The sequence below is a fragment of the Homarus americanus genome, unplaced genomic scaffold (genome assembly GCF_018991925.1).
Source record: "Homarus americanus isolate GMGI-L3 unplaced genomic scaffold, GMGI_Hamer_2.0 scaffold2539, whole genome shotgun sequence".
Classification (NCBI taxonomy): Eukaryota; Metazoa; Arthropoda; class Malacostraca; order Decapoda; family Nephropidae; genus Homarus; species Homarus americanus.
This window is the reverse complement of record NW_024725489.1, coordinates 4,552,327-4,572,326: the sequence shown is the minus strand read 5'-3', so window position 1 is coordinate 4,572,326 and position 20,000 is coordinate 4,552,327. Positions and strand designations below refer to the sequence as shown.

Genomic DNA, 20,000 nt, shown 5'->3' with positions numbered 1-20,000 from the left:
GGTAGGTGGAGCTTCATTACCCACGTCTTGTTTACGAGGTCTATAAAACGCGGTCACTCCTTCAGTAAAGGAGGAGAACTGTTGAAGCGCTCTATAGACTCTACAACTGATCGCTCCTGAACAAACCCCTGATAGTTGAAACATCCTAAAACAATGGCTAACTAATGGGCGCTCGTTAACAAAAAAAAACCCTGACACCTGAAAAATACTTGAATACTAATAAAAAAAATATTACATAACCAAAATAAAATTCCAGATCACAGGAAACAGATCCTTCACGTAGCGCCATTAAAGGATGGGGGGGGGGGGGATCTAGTTCTTGCCCTAAAGGTATATACGGTACCTCCATACCTATCCCCAGTGTGAATGTGCGGTGCATCTCTTGAATGGTTGTAAATATCTTTGGAGGTAGATACTAGCGGTGTGCTAGTATAAATCTGGCCGAGTACGATGAATTTTAATAGTTTAGACATTCATATACTACTGTATCCATAATTCTTGACAAAAAGTGATAACAATATTTTTTAATGCGAATGGTATAGACACCTAGGGAAATTTCATGTTAAAAGGGGAAATTTTGAGGGTGCTACTAGGGAAATTTGGCCGAGTTGACCTGGCAGCACTGGATTTGGCTCAGTTGCGAGTTGGGAGACGAGTGAGCAGAGTCGGCGTGGCTTAATGGCGCGAATATCCTTCCCCCTTGCTTGAGTTTTGGTTGTAAAAGCGTAAACTAGACCGACACGTTTTGATCGCCGGAGCATTTAGTGGCGATAGAAGCTTTAAAAAAATAATGCCATTTTTTTTAAATAGTTTGACTTTGATAACTGTATTTGCGAAGCCTTATTATAAATTCTTGAATACAATTATTTAAGTTTTCGTAATTGAGAAGGTATCTATCTTAATTAGGTGAAGGCCTCTCTCACTCCCTCTTTTCTATTTCGTCCGTTCTTCCTCCATCACTTTTTCCCTTCCTTCCTTCCTTCCCTCCTTCATTTATCCTTCCTCCGTCTCCCTCCCTCCCTCCCTCCCTCCCTCCCTCCCTCCCTTTACCTTGACTGACTGTTGGTGTAAAAGGAACCTGGGGGTAGGAATTGAAAGTAGATTTTTTAATTATTATAGGATAGCTCAAAACCCGCTCTGAGACTAAATGGCGAGGAACGTGAGGTTGTAAGTGGGGTCCATTGGGGGGGGGGGGGTCCTCTTGAACCCTCCCCTCCCTTTACCAGACATTCGGACTGGTCTGCCGTAAGGGGGTTTTGTATGTTGATTTAGTGTTGATAGATGTATATGAAAAAGGCAGTGGAGAAGTTTAAGAAATGGAAGGATGGGTTATAGTCAAGGTAATTGAGTGTGACGAAAACTAAAGTATTGATTAGTGGTGTAGGTGAGAGACCCATGGTGGAAAATGTTCATGTGATGTGATGTCTGTAAGAAAGGTGTTGGCAGCAACTCAGTATTGTGCAGTGAGTGTGGAAGGTGGGTACACAGGAGGTGGAGTGAGTAGATGGCAGATTGTACGATGTTGCTGACTTTTAAGTGCTCTGTATGCGAAGGTAGCCATGTGGGAAGTATCTCTGGACTGTGTCGACGAGCTCTGCTACCTGCGTGACATGATCACTGCTGGAGGTGGGGCTGAAGTTACCTCAGTTGTAAGATTCAGAAGTGGCTGCTGGAAGCTTAGGGAGTTGCTGCCTGAATTGACGGCAAGAGGACCTTCCCTCCACGTGAAAGGAAGAATGTATGTAACTGCCATGAGAAGTGTGAAGTTGCCTGACTGTGGTTAGAGAATATTACATAAGTAGGCTTGAGAGAGCTGAAATGAGAATAGTGAGGTGGATGTGCAATGTGATACTAAAATATAGGAAACATTATTTAGACTTCTTGTCCCCCCAAAATAAAACATTTAAAGCGAAGAGGTTCTAAACTGTTCTATGACACAAAGAACACACACTGCGGTAGGGAGTATTCAGATTGTTAGTCCAGGATATAACTGTGTTTTGGAAGGCAGAGATTTTTCAGGCTGCTATAATGACGGAAAAGACGCGTGCCCTCCCGCCGGCCGGTAATGGTGTGCAATAGTTATGGTCACCAATGGCTGCACTTGGCCAGAAGAGTGTGTGTAGAAGTATCCATATAGAACAGTGTGAGCAATATGTTAGTAAGAATATTATGCAGTGCTTAAAGTTATTGTTCAAGATTATTCTGAGGGTTTCGTCTTGCACCGAGTTAAGGAAGCTAAGAGAGAGAACACCACATCCAGCCGAGAGACGAGACGGCAGTGTTCCATCTGGGGGTTAACATGACCCACACAAATGGTTGCCAGCTGCTTGTGAGAACAGTACAACCTGACCCTGAACACGAACTGAACTTATAGAAAAAAAAGAGTCGTTAGAGAGTTGAAATAGTAGGCGAAAGCACTTGTAGCAGTAGTAGGCACTGAAGGTGGAGTGAAAGTGAAGATGTATTAAGTGAGTAATGAAGCTTTTTTTATTTTATTTTATTTATTACTATTTTTATTATTATTATTATTATTATTGTTATTATTATTATTATTATTATTATTATTATTATTATTATTATTATTATTATTATTATTATTATTATTATTATTATTATTATTATTATTATTATTATTATTATTATTATTATTATTATTATTATTATTATTATTATTATTATTATTATTATTATTATTATTATTATTATTATTATTATTATTATTGTTGTTATTGTTATTATTTATGCCCACCAGCTGTGACCTTGATCTCTGGCGTACACACACACACTTGTTTTTGATGTTGTGAGCTTTGTCTGGTGATGGCGCATAATTACCGAGATGTTTTATTTGTTTTATTGTTCTCTACTGCACCAGGTCTAAAAGTTTGGCTACAGGTTACCCACCTACCTCGACCCCCCACTGTCCCAGACACTCGCCCACCTAGAGTGTGTGTGTGTGTGTGCGTGTGCGTGCGTGTGTGTGTGTGTGTGTGTGTGTGTGTTTAGAGTCTTCAAACGTGCTTACTAGAAGGCCTTCGGTCCTCAGTCATAATAAGGCCTAACCTAACCTAAACGAACCTGACTTCACTTAATCCAACTAAACTTAACCTAACCTAATTCAACCAAAAGTCAATTCAAAATGAACCAACCCTCAAAACCCAAACCTCAACCCAGCCTCAACCTCCTCAACCTCAACCCACCACCAGGGATTTCTCGATAGAGGTTCATTTAACTCCAAACGCTTGGCCGCCGTTTATCTGGAGGTCCTGTATTTAGTTCCTTTTCCTCCGCTTCCTCATTTTGTCCACTTCCGCTCCATCCTCAGTAAGTTTAAATTCCCTGGCTCTGTGTGTGTGTGTGTGTGTGTGTGTGTGTGTGTGTGTGTGTGTGTGTGTGTGTGTGTGTGTGTGTGTGTGTGTGTGTGTCCATTAAATCCCCTGGGCTCTGTGTGTGTGTGTGTGTGTGTGTGTGTGACAGGAAATTAAATCCCCTGGGCTCTGTGTGTGTGTGTGTGTGTGTGTGTGGTGGACGGCAGCCATTAAATCCCTGGCTCTGTGTGTGTGTGTGTGTGTGTGTGTGTGTGTGTGTGTGTGTGTGTGTGTGTGTGTGACGGTAGCCATTAAATCCCTGGTGCTGTGTGTGTGTGTGTGGTGGACGGCAGCCATTCGTCCTTCAAAATGAACCCCCCCCTTTTAACTTTGCTTGCTTGTTTTTCTTGCTTAATTGCTTGCTTTATTCCTTGTGTGTGCTTGTTTTTTTTATTTGCTTATTCATTTAGTTCTGTTTATTACGGATGTATTTCGTTCTTGTTGTCGCCTCTTGATGGTAATGGCAACAATGAACTACTTTTCCTTGTATAGGTCCTCAGTCTTTGTACGGCGTTTGTGAGTGGTGAGTCACTCTTAACTTGGACACACACGCACACACACACACACACACACACACGTATACACACACGTACACACACACACACACACACACGTACACACACACACACACGTACGTTACGACCGAGTCAGGAGGGAGATAAAGTCTATGTAATGGCGTTTAGCATCACAAGTAGCCGCCTCGTGTGCCAACTTTGGGCCTTAAATGACCTCTGGGGGCAAAACACCTCCTGTTACGCTCCGGGTTTTCCTCCTCGTGTCCTGCTCAACATCAGATTTAGTTGACACGTGGTCAGGAAGCTTAACACAATGATAAGTGCACCAAACTTAGTGAGACAATTTGTTTAGATCCTTGTGATTGATAAAGTTTTTGCGAGGATCCATTAAATGTGAGCTGTTGTTAAGTGGTGACAGACGCTCAGTCAGAACTATATAAAACTTAAAAGCGGCAACACACTTGTCACTGCAGCCTCATGTGACCAACTCGCTACAAGCTGTGGAAACCATTGGTCATGCTGGCCACTTATGCTGTGTCCAGCCTCATCCCTCCAGAAACGGTGCTTGTTCTTGTGGCAGGTCACAGGTGGCCCAGATTTCCGCTTGGTAAACACCTCGGTTTGAGTGCTGATGCCGCTTGTAGAGTGGAGGTGCAACACTGCAGCGTCACCCAAAACTTACATGTCAATGGGGTTTGGTACATCTACCTCAGTTGTTTTACCAGACAAGTTAGCAGGTCAGACTTCTTTCCAAGGTGAGGTTTTGGTGATTCTCGTGCTGGAAAAAGTACCGACATCAGTTTATCAATGCTGTACAATAATGTGGAGTGAGGAGAAAAGGTTTACGTCAGTTTTCAAACTTGCGATCTTATACCGCTTGTTTGGTGCAGGACACGTGGAGAGTCGGTAGAATTCCTCCTGATGAGGTCATGAATACTGTATATTGTGTTCACCACACACTCATTGTGAACATCAGGAGCGTTAGTAGCTCGGGTGGATCAACCAGGAAAGGATTGCCCGTATCAGTGTTGGCCTGCACCACACTCAAGGCTTGCTGCCTGCAGTTGTTTTGAGTAGACAGGTCCTCCTCGCGGTGACAGTGCTTCTCAGTTTCTTCAGAAAAGGATTCCTCGAATTCCTTTACCACTCTTCCTTCCACAGGTCTAGTTAGCATCCATTTTCTGAAGGCTGAAAGATTTTCTGTAAGTGTTAGAGCACCACCAGACCTTTTCACCATGTCATTACAGTACACCTTTTCACATATCCGTTGAGACAGTGTTACATAACTATTTGACAAATTTCATAACCGAATGACAGAACACATATCGAATGACAATCTAAAATAACTGTTCGTTCATGCTAACGGAAGTGATTGACGTAAGTTATGGAGTTGACAGACGTGAACAATAAACCGACAGTCTACATATAGTTTGAGAATGTAACACTTGGAGAACGACATACCACCAACAGTGATTTTAGATTGTCATTCGATATGTGTTCTGTCATTCGGTTATGAAATTTGTCAAATAGTTATGTAACAATGTCTCAACGGATATGTGAAAAGGTGTATTTCAGGAGATCAAATCAACATTTTGAAACTTTGTCATAACAAATTTTGATGTAGACGTTGTGTGATATTATTTGGTACAATGATGCATTAGATTACCTTCATCTGCTTCATATTCATGTTTTCGATGAAACCGTGATCTTGGCAATCTTCTAAGCGTGGAGTGAACGAACATAGGTCATTGTTTTCGACCATAAAAACTGCACTGATGTTCGTGGATCCTAAAGAAAACTAGAAGTGTTTGATAAAAAGATCACCTGGGGGGGTGATGCTTTTATACGCGTTGTCCTCATGCCACTGAAATGTAGCCGAAACCTGCCTGGCAAACGAGCGCCATCCAGGAGTATAATTTTTTTTTTTACGGGGATTAGCCAACTCGGGCACAGGTCACTGACCCACATCGGGGCCTGGGGGGCGAAAATGTAATAATAATAATAATAATAATAATAATAATAATAATAATAATAATAATAATAATAATAATAAACCATAAAGAAATACAAAATTGAAAAAAAAAGATCAAAAGAGAGAAACGATATATGTGTTGTGTTGTCAATGGTAAGAGAAACAATTGAGACCCTGCAATTGTGTGTAAATGAGGCAGAAAGTCGGATCAGCAACCTGGGACTTGGTCACAATTTTCGTGATGCCATATGGCAGCAGGGTCTACCATTAGACAACACATTATGCTTCCAATATCTTCCCAGGCGGTAGTACCTCCCTGTTTGGTAGCTGCCTAATACTTACTGAGGTGCACCATGTTAATTGTTACAAGGAGACTAACCCAAGGAAACTGTGATCCAGTGGAACTTTGTAACCTAGTGGAACTTTGTAACCTAGTGGAACTTTGTAACCTAGTGGAACTTTGTAACCTAGTGGAACTTTGTAACCTAGTGGAACTTTGTAACCTAGTGGAAATTTGTAACCTAGTGGAACTTTGAAACCCAGTGAAACTTTGTAACCCAGTGAAACTTTGTGACCCAATGAAACAGTGACCAAATGAACGTATGTGACCCATTTTGTAACTTGTTGTGCCCAAAGAATCCTGATAAAGAAAATTTATAAAACCCAAAGAAACTTAATGTCACTTAGAGAAACATGACCATATAACCTTAAAAACTTGATATAACACCAGGAAAGTATGTGAGAGAGAGAGAGAGAGAGAGAGAGAGAGAGAGAGAGAGAGAGAGAGAGAGTAAAATTGCATCATGGCTTATAACACCACAAACTACTCCCCGTGTCTTGAATACTTGTGTTGTGAACTCATCAGCTGTGGGAGAGTTTTGTCCCGTGTGTCAGTCTGTTTGGTGATGCGTTTATTTGTTTATCTTGGAACCGCAGAGAAGAGACGGTCAGCCATTTATTTTTACGTAAAGGATGATGAAATTTGTTAACTTCTCGACTTTTTATTTTGCGTACATATATTTTTTTATTTAATTGTTATCTCACTTGGTATTTTACTGTTATTGTTTTTTTGTTTTTATTATTATTAGCGATTTTAGTATTAGTATTGTTGTTACTTTTATTATTACCACCACTATTATTATTATTGTTTATTATTATTATTGTTATTTTTATTATTATTGATACATACTCGTAGATCAGCTGGTTGGAACGTATCCGTGGAAATTCCTACTAACACTTACTCAAGGATGTAACATTAATACACTTGTATATTATTATTATTATTATTATTTTTTACAACATTCATCAATAAAACTGAACCATCCTCAACGACAAGAAGGAGCAACATTTTTCCCCGTTAAGCAGGAGACCACCACCACCTTTTGTCCTTCCCCTGGTTACTGCATCATTAACTATACCATTACTTACCTGAATACTAATATACCTACTTCCTCCTCCTGTAGTATTATACCCGCGTCGTCACAGTGGTAATACTCCTCCGTATACGTAATTTGCTTTTGTATATGAACTGAAGGTCAACATAAGTTAGTCCAGATACCCCGCTCGCTATTCATTTGGTTGTCATGTGAAGAATAGAGAGTTGTGAATTGTGTGCTTCCCTCAAAGTGGTGACTGTGTGTGTGTGTGTGTGTGTGTGTGTGTGTGTAGTCCTCGTGCCTCCCTCAAAGTGGTGTTGATACTTTATATGCAAGGCACAGTACAGGTATGTTGGCCTCCCTCTCCTCCTTGAAATAATTGATGACATGTTTTTGTCTTTCTTTCTGAATCTGGTTATTAAGAGGTGGATCCGACATTATATCCGGCTGGGGTCTCTTGTAGGTAAACTTGGCTGTTTCCTGTGAACAAAAAGTCTAGTGTAAATGTATAAATAGAAAAAAATAAACCGAAAGAATATTAGGAAAATAAAGAATAGAAAAGACTCGTACAGGAATATGTAAGAAAAAAATAATGCATAATATGAAGGGATTCCCAAAACAAAATGTTTCCTGGAGACTGCTAATGGTGCTTTGTGTTGAAGTGGCGCAGTGGCCAGCCTATACACCGTAGTAAAGTGTGTGTGTCTGTGTATCTTTCTGTCACCGACCTTGTTCTTTGTGTAATGTACAGTACCAGGCGTAATCAGGGAGACGTAATGGACATTTTTATATATTTAGGGAGCCACCATGATAATATAATAGTTACCCCTCGTGTAACGAGGATGGCCGGCCCAAGGGCCACCGAGGCGTGAATTTGTTTAAGGTGTAGAAGCTGTCGCCAACACAACAACCACGCCCTAAGTTAACGAGTTGCATGACCCAGTGTTTAAGGTGTAGAAGCTGTCGCCAACACAACAACCACGCCCTAAGTTAACGAGTTGCATGACCCAGTGTTTAAGGTGTAGAAGCTGTCGCCAACACAACAACCACACCCTGAGTTAACGAGCTGCATGACCCAGTGTTTAAGGTGTAGAAGCTGTCGCCAACACAACAACCACACCCTGAGTTAACGAGCTGCATGACCCAGTGTTTAAGGTGTAGAAGCTGTCGCCAACACAACAACCACACCCTAAGTTAACGAGCTGCATGACCCAGTGTTTAAGGTGTAGAAAGCTGTCGCCAACACAACAACCACACCCTAGTTAACGAGCTGCATGACCCAGTGTTTAAGGTGTAGAAGCTGTCGCCAACGCAACAACCACGCCTAAGTTAACAAGCTGCATGACCAGTGTTTAAGGTGTAGAAGCTGTCGCCAACACAACAACCACGCCTAAGTTAACGACTGCATGACCAGTGTTTAAGGTGTAAAGCTGTCGCCAACACAACAACCATGCCTAAGTTAACGAGTTGCATGACAGTGTTTAGGTGTAGAAGCTGTCGCCAACGCAACAACCACGCCTAAGTTAACGAGTTGCGTGACTCAGTATTTAATGTGTAGAAGGTGTCGCCAACACAACAATCACACCCTGAGGTAACGAGCTGCATGACCCAGTGTTTAAGGTATAGAAGCTGTCGCCAACACAACAACCACGCCCTGAGTTAACGAGCTGCATGTAGTGTTAAGAAAGTGGCAAAGCTGTCATGCTTTTGGCAACCACTTCAGTTGACAGTTTGCATGATGGTTAAAAAGGTGTAGAAGCTGTCGCCAACACAACCACGCCTAAGTTAACGAGTTGCATGACCCAGTGTTTACCCCAGGTGTAGAAGCTGTCGCCAACACAACAACCACGCCCTAAGTTAACAGGCTGCCGCTGACCCAGTGTTGAAAGTGTAGAAGCTGTCGCCAACACAACAACCATGCCCTAAGTTAACGATGCATGACCCAGTGTTAACGAAAGTGTAAAGCTGTCGCCAACACAACAACCACGCCCTAAAGTTAACGGTTGCGCAATGCCCAGTGTTTAAGGTGTAGAAGCTGTCGCCAACACGCGGCATTTCAGTTAACGAGGCACCATGACCCAGTGTTGAAAGTGTAAAGCTGTCGCCAACACAACAACCACGCCTAAGTTAACGGCTGCATGACCCAGTGTTGAAAGTGTAGAAGCTGTCGCCAACACAACAACCACGCCCTAAGTTAACGAGCTGCATGACCCAGTGTTGAAAGGTAAAAGCTGTCGCCAACACAACAACCACGCCTAAGTTAACGAGCTGCATGACGTGCTGAAAGTGTAGAAGCTGTCGCCAACACAACAACCACGCCCTAAGTTAACGCGAGTTGCATGACCCAGTGTTTTAAGGTGTGAAAGCTGTCCCGCCAACACAACAACCATGCCCTAAGTTAACGAGTTGCATGACCCAGTGTTTAAAGGTGTAGAAGCTGTCGCCAACTTTGCTTAACCGCCCTAAGTTAACGAGCTGCATGACCCAGTGTTTAAGGTGTAGAAAGCTGTGCAATACAACAACCACACCTAAGTTAACAAACTGCATGACCCAGTGTTTAGGTGCTTAAGCTGTCGCCAACACAACAACCACGCCCTAAGTTAACGGAAGTTCATGACCCAGTGTTTAAGGTGTAGAAGCTGTCGCCAACACAACAACCACGCCTAAGTTAACGAGTTGCATGACCCAGTGTTTAAGGTGTAGGGCTGTCGCCAACACAACAACCACGCCCTAAGTTAACGAGCTGCGCGGTAGTGTTTAAAATTAGCAAGCTGTTGCCAACACAACAACCACGCCCTAAGTTAACGAGTTGCATGACCCAATGTTTAGGTGTAAAGCTGTCGCCAACACAACTTAACCACGCCCTAAGTTAACGAGTTGCATAGTGGTAATTTAAGGAATTAATGAAAGCTGTCGCCAACACAACAACCACGCCCGAAGTTAACGAGCTGCATGACCAGTGTTTTTGGGTGTAGAAGCTGCTGCCAATACAACAACCACACCTAAGTTAACGAGCTGCCATGACCAGTGTTTAAGGTGTAGAAGCTGTCGTAACACAACCCACGCCCTAAGTTAACGAGTTGCATGACCCAGTGTGTTTAAGGTGTAGAAGCTGTCGCCAACACAACAACCACACCCTGAGTTAACGAGCTGCATGACCAGTGTTTAGGTGTAGAAGCTGTCGCCAACACAACAACCACGCCCTAAGTTAACAGGCTGCATGACCAGTGTTTAGGTGTAGTAGAAGCTGTTGCCAATAACAACACCCTAAGTTAACGAGCTGCATGACCCAGTGTTTAAGGTGTAGAAGCTGTCGCCAACACAACAACCACGCCCTAAGTTAACGAGTTGCATGACCCAGTGTTTAGGGTAGAAGCTGTCGCCAACACAACAACCACACCCTAAGTTAACGAGCTGCATGACCCAGTGTCAAGGAATAATCCAAGAAGACCGGACAACTCGCGAACTGCACTGGCTAACCATTACCCCGGAACACGATTACCATCCAGGTTCCCAATTACTGCTGGGTAGACAGAGGCAAATGGCGTAAAGAAACTTGACCATAGTTTCATCTTGCCCGGGGATCGAACCCTGGTCCACTCACTTACGAGGCGAGCATACTGACCATTACACCACAGGTCACCCTAGGGAGCCACTACACGGTGGCACATATCGGGAGGGATTAGTATTTTTGGAAACTAAAGTAAAAGATGTAAAACAGTGAAGTAATTAGTCTTAGTACTGTGGTATATTAATGAGTTATATCGATGATGGGAATTAGTTATGTGACGGAGTTATTTAGAAGATAATGGAGTGGGTCTTGGATGAGTGAGAATTAGTTAAGTATGACAATGAGCTATTTAAAAGAATTAGTGGAGTGAATTATTATAATAGGTACTTGGTTGGGATGGTTTATTGAGACTTGTCGAATCTTATCCACTAGATTGGTCGTCATTGAGAGGGGCCTGACTAAACTGAACCGGGAGGGTATTTAGTGTGTGTCGCCGGATATTATGTAACGCTCGACCAGGTGTGGAGATGTAGCTCTATCCTGTGTTGGTTGGTCTCTCTCTCCTCCTCTCTCTCTCTCCTTTCATCTCTCTCTCTCCTTTTCATCTCTCTCTCTTTACTCTTTCTCGCGTTTTTCTCTAATCTCCACCTCCCTTCTGACGCTGCTTCCTCCTGCCTCCTCCCCCTCAATCTCCCTTCCCTCAATCTCCCCTCCCCTCAAACTCCCTCCCCGTCAATCCCCTTCCCCTCAATCTCCCTCCCTTCAATCTCCCCTCCTCCCATCAAACTCTCCCCTCCTCTCAATCTCCCTCCCCTCAATCTCCCTCCCCAATCAAACTCCCCTCCCCTCAAACTCCTCCCCTCAATCTCCCTTCCCCTCAATCTCCCTTCCTTCAATCTCCCCTCCCCCTCAATTTCCCTCCCCTCAATCTACCCTTCCCCTCTCAATCTACCCTTCCCTCAATCTCCCCTCCCCCATCAAACTCTCCCTCCTCCCCCCTTCAATCTCCCCTCCCCCTCAATCTTTATCTCTCTCGTGCTGATTTTTGTAGACAGTTGTTAAGGTCCCGTCGTTAGTGGGACGGACGGACAGAAGTAGTATTGTCATTATCTTCTACGTGTGAGGTGCACCAAGAACGGAAACAGCTGTGGCGGTCATATTCGGAATAATAATAATATGTTTTTTTTAAGGGTAAAATGTCAGTTTTAGGAGTCAAGGTTCTTATAAATTTCCTTGTGTGTGTGTGTTTATTTTTAGGTCAGGGTTACAGCTCTGATGCATTACCTTATGCTAGATCAGGGTTGTAGTTTTAATAATTTTCCTTATTTTCAGTATAACTTGGGAACAGAGAGATATCTATAGTGTTATAGTGAATACACTGTAGGTTATAGATACACCATAACTACCCTTATAAATACTGTGGTTTCTCTAATTGCATTTATTTATTTATTTATTAGTTAAATTGGCTACGGTGAGAGGTGTTACTTAGATCGGGTGTCGAGTCAGTGTTTGGGATATGATGGCCAGGGAGTGTGTGTATGTGTGTGTGTGTGTATGTGTGTTTGTGTGTGTTTGTGTGTGTGTATGAGTGTATGTGTGTTTTGTATGAGTGTATGTGTGTTTGTGTATGAGTGTATGTGTGTTTGTGTATGAGTGTTTGTGTGTTTGTGTATAGTGTTTGTGTATGAGTGTATGTGTGTTTGTGTATGAGTGTATGTGTGTTTGTGTATAGTGTATGTGTGTTTGTGTATGTGTGTATGTGTGTTTGTGTATGAGTGTATGTGTTTGTGTATGAGTGTATGTGTGTTTGTGTATGAGTGTATGTGTGTTTGTGTATGAGTGTTTGTGTGTTTGTGTATGAGTGTATGTGTGTTTTGTGTATGATGTTTGTGTGTTTGTGTATGTGTGTATGTGTGTTTGTGTATGAGTGTTTGTGTGTTTGTGTATGAGTGTTTGTGTGTTTGTGTATGAGTGTATGTGTGTTTGTGTATGTGTATGTGTGTTTGTGTATGAGTGTTTGTGTGTTTGTGTGAGTGTTTGTGTGTTTGTGTATGAGTGTATGTGTGTTTGTGTATGAGTGTATGTGTGTTTGTGTATGTGTGTATGTGTGTTTGTATGAGTGTTTGTGTGTTTGTGTATGAGTGTATGTGTGTGTTTGTGTATGAGTGTATGTGTGTTTGTGTATGAGTGTATGTGTGTTTGTGTGTTAGTGTATGTGTGTTTGTGTATGAGTGTTTGTGTGTTTGTGTATGTGTGTTTGTGTATGAGTGTTTGTGTGTTTGTGTATGAGTGTTTGTGTGTTGTGTATGAGTGTATGTGTGTTTGTGTATGTGTGTATGTGTGTTTGTGTATGAGTGTTTGTGTGTTTGTGTTTGTGATTTTGTGTATGAGTGTTTGTGTGTTTGTGTATGAGTGTATGTGTGTATGTGTATGAGTGTTTGTGTGATATACCCCTTCCCCCACCATATATATTTGTGTATCTTCTGTCTGTATGTGTGTTTGTGTATGTATTTTCAGTGTTTGTGTGAATAATATGTAGTTTTTTTTGTATGGATGTGTCTGTCTGTCTGTTTGTGTTCGTGTGTATGTATTTCTCTACATAGTTTTTTGGTGTTTGTTTACTATATGTGTGTTTGTTATTTTAAGGTGTATGGTGTTTGTGTTTGTATTTTTCTAGAGTTTGTTTATAATGTGTGTCCTATGTGTATGGATGTGTTTGTGGCTGTGTTTTTATGGTGTTGTTGTACGCATTTACTGTCTGTCTGTTTGTGTATGTATCAATGGACGTGTGTGTGTGTGTGTGTGTGTGTGTGTGTGTGTGTGTGTGTGTGTGTGTGTGTGTGTGTGTGTGTGTGTGTGTGTGTGTACGTCTGTATCATCGAGGTGGCTTCATCCGTTAGTTTTCATTCTTATCTTGGTCAAACGAACCACTCTACTGCCAACACTCACTCAGTCACTCACACACTCACTCACTCAGTCACTCACACACTCACTCACTCACTCACTCACTCACTCACTCACTCTCAAAAAGCATAAACCATTTTTCTGTAACATTTCTATGCGCATGACTCTTAATGTGTGTGTGTGCGTGTGTGTGTGTGTGTGTCAAGTGTATATTTATAACACGAGTGTATATTACGAGGGAAGGGTTAAGCAAATAAGTGTTTCCGGTCCACAAGTGATGACCTCTACTTTGACAGCTCCCCCTCCCCCCTCCATCCCCCACACACATACCCCCCCCACACACACACATATACCCTCCCCTACCATCCCCCTCTCCCCCCTCCCCCCTCTCCCCCTCCCCCCTCTCAAATGCTCACTCACTCACCCAACACAGCACCACCACCACCACCACCACTTATTCTGAAATAGTCCCTAGGTTTGGTCAGTCCTGATTTAAAAGCCTTACCTGACTGGCAAGCCGATCCAGTGTTTTTTTTTTCCAGCTTGAAGGGATATTTTCCTCCTTGTCGGTATCATTGGATGTGAGTAAGGCTCATGGACCGGGCGGGTTAATATGGTGACGCACTAATGTAGTTATTTAAAGATATTAACCTTTGTACCCATAAGCTTGAACAAATTCTTATACTCAACTTTAAAGACAAAAATTCAAAGAAAAAAAATTATGAAAACTAAAACTAAAACCAAAAAATTAAGGGCACTAGCTTAAGAATACTAACTCAAACCCGTAATTAAGGACACGAACTAGCCCTGAGTACACGTAGTAGCCCCATCATCCCAGAGTACACCTAGTAGCGCCACTAAACCTGAGTACACGTAGCAAGACCACTAATCCCAGTACACATAAGGTCGCAGAATATTGACACATAGGCTAGTATACGGATACATATGGCACTAAATATGAGTTAAGACCTAATATAAATAATACAAAGTAAAGATGGTTCCGCAGCTGGTAATAAAGCCAATCCAAAGACACATATTTAAGGATGCATTATACCCACACCTGATACGGACGAACTATCAATGACACAGTACACGGACACATGGATACTGTCGGTGAAGAGGATTACGAGGTGTTGGCCGCTGCTCAGGACAGGGGACCTTTAAACTCAGGTAAACAAAGGCGACGGAGGAGGCGGTGAGCAGGTGGGTGAGGTGGTCGTGGAGGAAAAGGCCAAGTAGGTGGTAGTCGTGGTGGTGGTCTGTTTGAGGTCATTGGTGGTAATACGTGGTGATGAGAAGGTCTTGGCTCAGTCTCTCTCTCTCTCTCTCTCTCTCTCTCTCCTCACTTAACACAGTCTATTGTGGCACTGTCTTAAACACGAAAACCAAAAAAAAAGTCAGTCCTCAGGATACAAATTGTGACTTGTTAGTATGACTCAAGGATGAAGAGTGAGTGAATCACAAGGACTTAAAAGTATGAGTCAAGGAAGAGATCATCTCCAACCAATCACAGTTCAGGTCGCTATCATTCTGCCAAATTCTAAAATAGATATGCTAGGCCTCACCATTTCCTCTAATATGTCATGGAAGCCACACATCCACAACATTGCTAAAGCTGCCTCCCGAAAGCTGGGAATGCTGTACAGATGCCATAGCTACTTCACTCTTGAGCAGTTGCTTCAAATTTATAAGGGATTCATTCGTCCTAACTTGGAGTAATGCTCTCATATCTGGGGTGGCTCTTCTTCTGTCCAACTGTTAGATAGGGTGGAATCAAAGGCATTTCGTCTTATTACCTCTCCTCCTTTAGTTGATAATCTTTCTCCCCGTTCTCTTCGCCGCTATGTTGCTTCACGCTCTCTCTTTTACAGGTACTTTAACGGGCAATGTTCGGTGGGTTTGGCATCCTGTGTACCGCCGGCAAGGCAGTGGGTTCGTAAAACATGTCCTGCTCGCGATGCCCGCAGCTTCTCTGTGGATGTAGGTCACACTAGAATACCCCGTTATAGTTCGCCCTTTCCTCACACAGCCAAACTGTGAAATGCTCTGCCTTCCTCTGTGTTTCTATACTCATACAATCTGGCTCACTTTAAAAAGCTGGTTTTCCGGCATCTTCGTGGTGTGGATTAATATATTCTTCTTTTCTATTTTTAATTTCTTTTTACTCTTATTTTTTCGCCCCCAGGCCCCTTGTGGGTCGATGACCTGTGCCTGGGTGGGCTATTCCCCGTAAAAAAAACAACCTAAGCAATGGTGTGTGACTTACGGTGACTTAGAAGTATACGTAAGAGAATAAGTGTGGCGTTATATTCACTCTCCAGTAATACATGAAGTGGTATTTGGTGGGTATTGCCTCATCATATATAATGTGACCTTGATTGGGGTCTATTGTATTCACTTCCTAGAGGCGTGTTCCGTCTTGAGAATACTAAGTGCTTTGTTGTGGTGAAGACCTACACGATCTGCTGTGTGTGTGTGTGTGTGTGTGTGTGTGTGTGGTTACAACATAACACAACCAGGCTCAGTGAACTGTGTAGTGTGGTAACCTTACAACACAACTAGACTTGAAAAACCTGTGTGCTGTGATAAAAAAAAAAAAAATATTCCAGGAGCGCTATTAAACCAAGCCGAAACGATCAGGGCGGCTGATGGTGGCTCTGGCAACTGGTTCCTCGTAAAAACCCCGCCGCGTACGGTATATGGTGGACCGGGAGTATACGGTATATGGTGGACCGGGAGTATACGGTATATGGTGGACCGGGAGTATACAGTATATGGTGGACCGGGAGTATACGGTATATGGTGGACCGTGACCGGGTGTATGCGGTATATGGTGGACCCAGAGGTATGACCGGGAGTATGCGGTATATGGTGGACCGGGAGTATACAGTATATGGTGGACCGGGAGTACGGTATATATGGTGGACCGGGGAGTACGGTATATGGTGGACCATATGGTGGACCGGGGTATACGGTATATGGTGGACCGGGGTATGCAGTATATGGTGGACCGGGAGTATAGTACATGGTGGACCGGGTGTATGTTATACGGTATATGGTGGACCGGGAGTTATACGGTATATGGTGGACCGGGAGTATGGTGATTGGACCGGGTGTATGCGGTATATGCATGGTGGACCGGGGTATGCTGTTATACGGTATATGGTGGACCGGGTGTATGCAGTATATGGTGACGGGTGTATGTGGTATATGGTGGACCGGGAGTTATACGGTATATGGTGGACCGGGAGTATTACATGGTGGATAGTATATGGTGACCGGGAGTTATACGGTATATGTGGACCGGGGGTATGGGAGGCAGTATGGTGGACCGGGTGTATGCGGTATATGGTGGACCGGGAGTTATACGGTATATGGTGGACCGGGAGTATATGGTGTATACAGTATATGGTGGACCGGGAGTATGCGGTATATGGTGGACCGGGAGTTATACGGTATGGTGGACCGGGAGTATGCAGTATATGACCGGGGTATACAGTATATGGTGGACCGGGATACGGTATATACGGTGGACCGGGTAGCAGTATATGGTGGACCGGGGAGTATACGGTATATGGTGGACCGGAGTTATACGGTATATGGTGGACCGGGAGTATGCAGTACATGGTGGACCGGGTGTATGCGGTATATGGTGGACCGGGGAGTTATACGGTATATGGTGGACCAGAGTTATACGGTATATGGTGGACCGGGAGTATGCAGTATGGTGGACCGGTATATACGGTATATGGTGGACCGGGTGTATGATATGGTGACCGTGTATATATGGTGGACCGGGAGTTATATTCATGGTGGACCGGGGTATGCAGTGTGTATGGTGGACCGGAGTTATACGGTATATGGTGACCGAGTATGCAGTACATTGGACCGGTGTATGCGGTATATGGTGGACCGGGAGTTATACGGTATATAATTGGTTATATATGGTGGATGGGAGTATACAGTACATGGTGGACCGGTGTATGCGGTATATGGTGGACCGGGAGTATACAGTATATGGTGGACGGGAGTATATGGTGGACTGGGAGTTATACGGTATATGGTGGACCGGGAGTATAATGGGTAAAAAGTTATGCTATGTGCAAGAGAGGAGCCACTACACCCATATGCACCTTCACCATCTGCTCCGGCCTTTAACCTGCAGGTGGTGCTGGTCTTACTGGTGCTACAGCTGGTGATAGGGAGGAAGATATTGTTAAAAGTAAATGGTTAGTGATAGTAGAGTGTTGGCGGGTGATGGTAGTACTAGCTGTGGTGGTGATAGTAGTAGCTGTGGTGATGGTGGTAGCGGTGGTGGTTAACGGCCCCTCTTAATTAAAATATTCCCATGTGGTCCGGTACTAACCTTCGACGTGATGGGAAAAGTAAAATCATTGTTCCTCCAACCATGCGTGTAGTCCATTCGTCGTTACGTGAACCAGATACGTGAAACAAAATGACAACGGGCTGGGAAGGAGGGAGGAAGGACAACACCTATACCAAGAATTTCGATAATTGGAATAATCAGTTTGGCTTTGGTATCGCCCCCCCCCCCCCTTCATTCATTGCTGTTATGGTTCTGTGCAAACGGCCACAACTAACCTAACCTAACCTAATTGAACGTAAACTATTTTAACCTAACCTTTACCTGTAGCGACTTTTCACTTTCTGGTTATTTTGCAAATGTCCACAAAGCATTTATGGTCTTTTTTTCCTTTTTTTTCAGCCTTTGATATTAAAACAGTTTATTTAGCCAGAAGAACACAGATGCAGAGTGGATAATAATAACAATATTAACATGGCTGAGCCAGTTGAGAACCTTAGCTCTCTTGTAGGCACCTGATATATACTGTACATGTATCTCAAGGAAGTATTATGTAACATTTAGTATCATCTGGAATAGTACAATAGCATGGTGGTAAAAGAACATGTCAGAATGTTACCACGGTTATCACTTGGATATTTATTTTATTTATTTTTATTTTTTTTTGCATTTAACATTATTAGTACAATATATACATACTTTACAGTGGGGTTGATATGTTGGGCTCAGTAAACGAAAAGCGACCACAACGCGTTGTGGCTGTTTTCACAATAAACAGAAAACGAAATTTTGCATTTGGATTTTACCCTTACCTAACCCAATCCCAACTAACCTAACCTATAGCAAAATCTCGCTTCTGGTTATTTTGAAAACAACCACAACGCATGGTGGTCGCTTTTCGTTTTCTGAGCCCAACATATACATAAACATGATAAGGGGGGGAAGCAGTACAACATGGGTTGTATTAAGGTGGACAAGAGGACAGAGCTGTCAGTATCATGTCAAGTCGGCAAATATATTTATTGCAATAATAATTTCAATCTATCTACATGATAATTTATGATAAAATGGTTGTGGTGGTACAATAAAAGCAGAAATATAAAGTAGGTATTACAAAAAAAATGAATACATAGACAATAGATATTTTTTTAAGAAATGATTTAAAGGAAGGAGCGTAGTCTTTGCTGGGACAGGTGGGGGTAAGTTGTTCCACACCTTCACACCATGATATTTTATGGAGGTCTGGGACTGAGAGGAGCGCATGGGGGGTCTTAGTAACTTTGGGCGCCTTAAGTTGTATCTCTGATTATTCCGGAACTGGAAATAATTATTGTCAAGCAAGTGATTGACAGATTTGTAAACAAATAGGGCACACCAGTAAGTGTTAATATCCTCGAATTTTAAAATTTTCATTTTAGCAAATTGTTCGTTAGTGTGATCATTTTTTCAAGTATGTAGGTCATTGTCCGTACAACTCTCTTTTGTGCAGTAACCAGAGATTGTGTTTTTGAAGAGCCAGAGGCCCCCCATAGTGTGTGACAGTCTATCAGGTGCTGGTAAACAAGATCATGATAGATTTTCTTTCATTGCTGTGAGAGTGAGTGACTGTCGAGTGTGATACATGATACCGCACTGTTTATTGACTTTACTGTCAATGGCTTGTATGTGGTTTCTCCAGTTAAGTTTCTCATCAACAATAACTCCGAGGAATTTAGTATTTTGTTCGCGTTTGAGGACTGTATTACCTAGGTACAGGGGGTCCAAGTCTGGGGGTAAGTTTTTCCTTCTGTGAAAGATCGTGTAGTGGGTTTTTTTGAGTTTTAAGGTCAGTTTATTACGTACTACCCAGGTCCTGACTTTATTCAATTCAGTGTTCATATTTCTCATCAAGGAACGGAGGTCTGAGTTGCTGACAGAGATTACTATCATCTGCAAATAAGTTGTATTTTATGAATGTGCTGGCGTGGACTATATCGTTTATGTACAACAAGAAAAGTACAGGACCAAGAATGGAACCTTGAGGGAAACCATAC

The 20,000-nt window shown here is 42.7% G+C and overlaps 1 protein-coding gene across 4 annotated transcripts in view; it reads left to right on the top strand.

Annotated features, from left to right (window-relative positions):
* LOC121865027 (Friend leukemia integration 1 transcription factor-like) overlaps positions 1–20,000 on the top strand; it is a 213,235-nt gene that overhangs the window by 38,625 nt on the left and 154,610 nt on the right. The gene's annotated exons all lie outside the window — the stretch shown is intronic.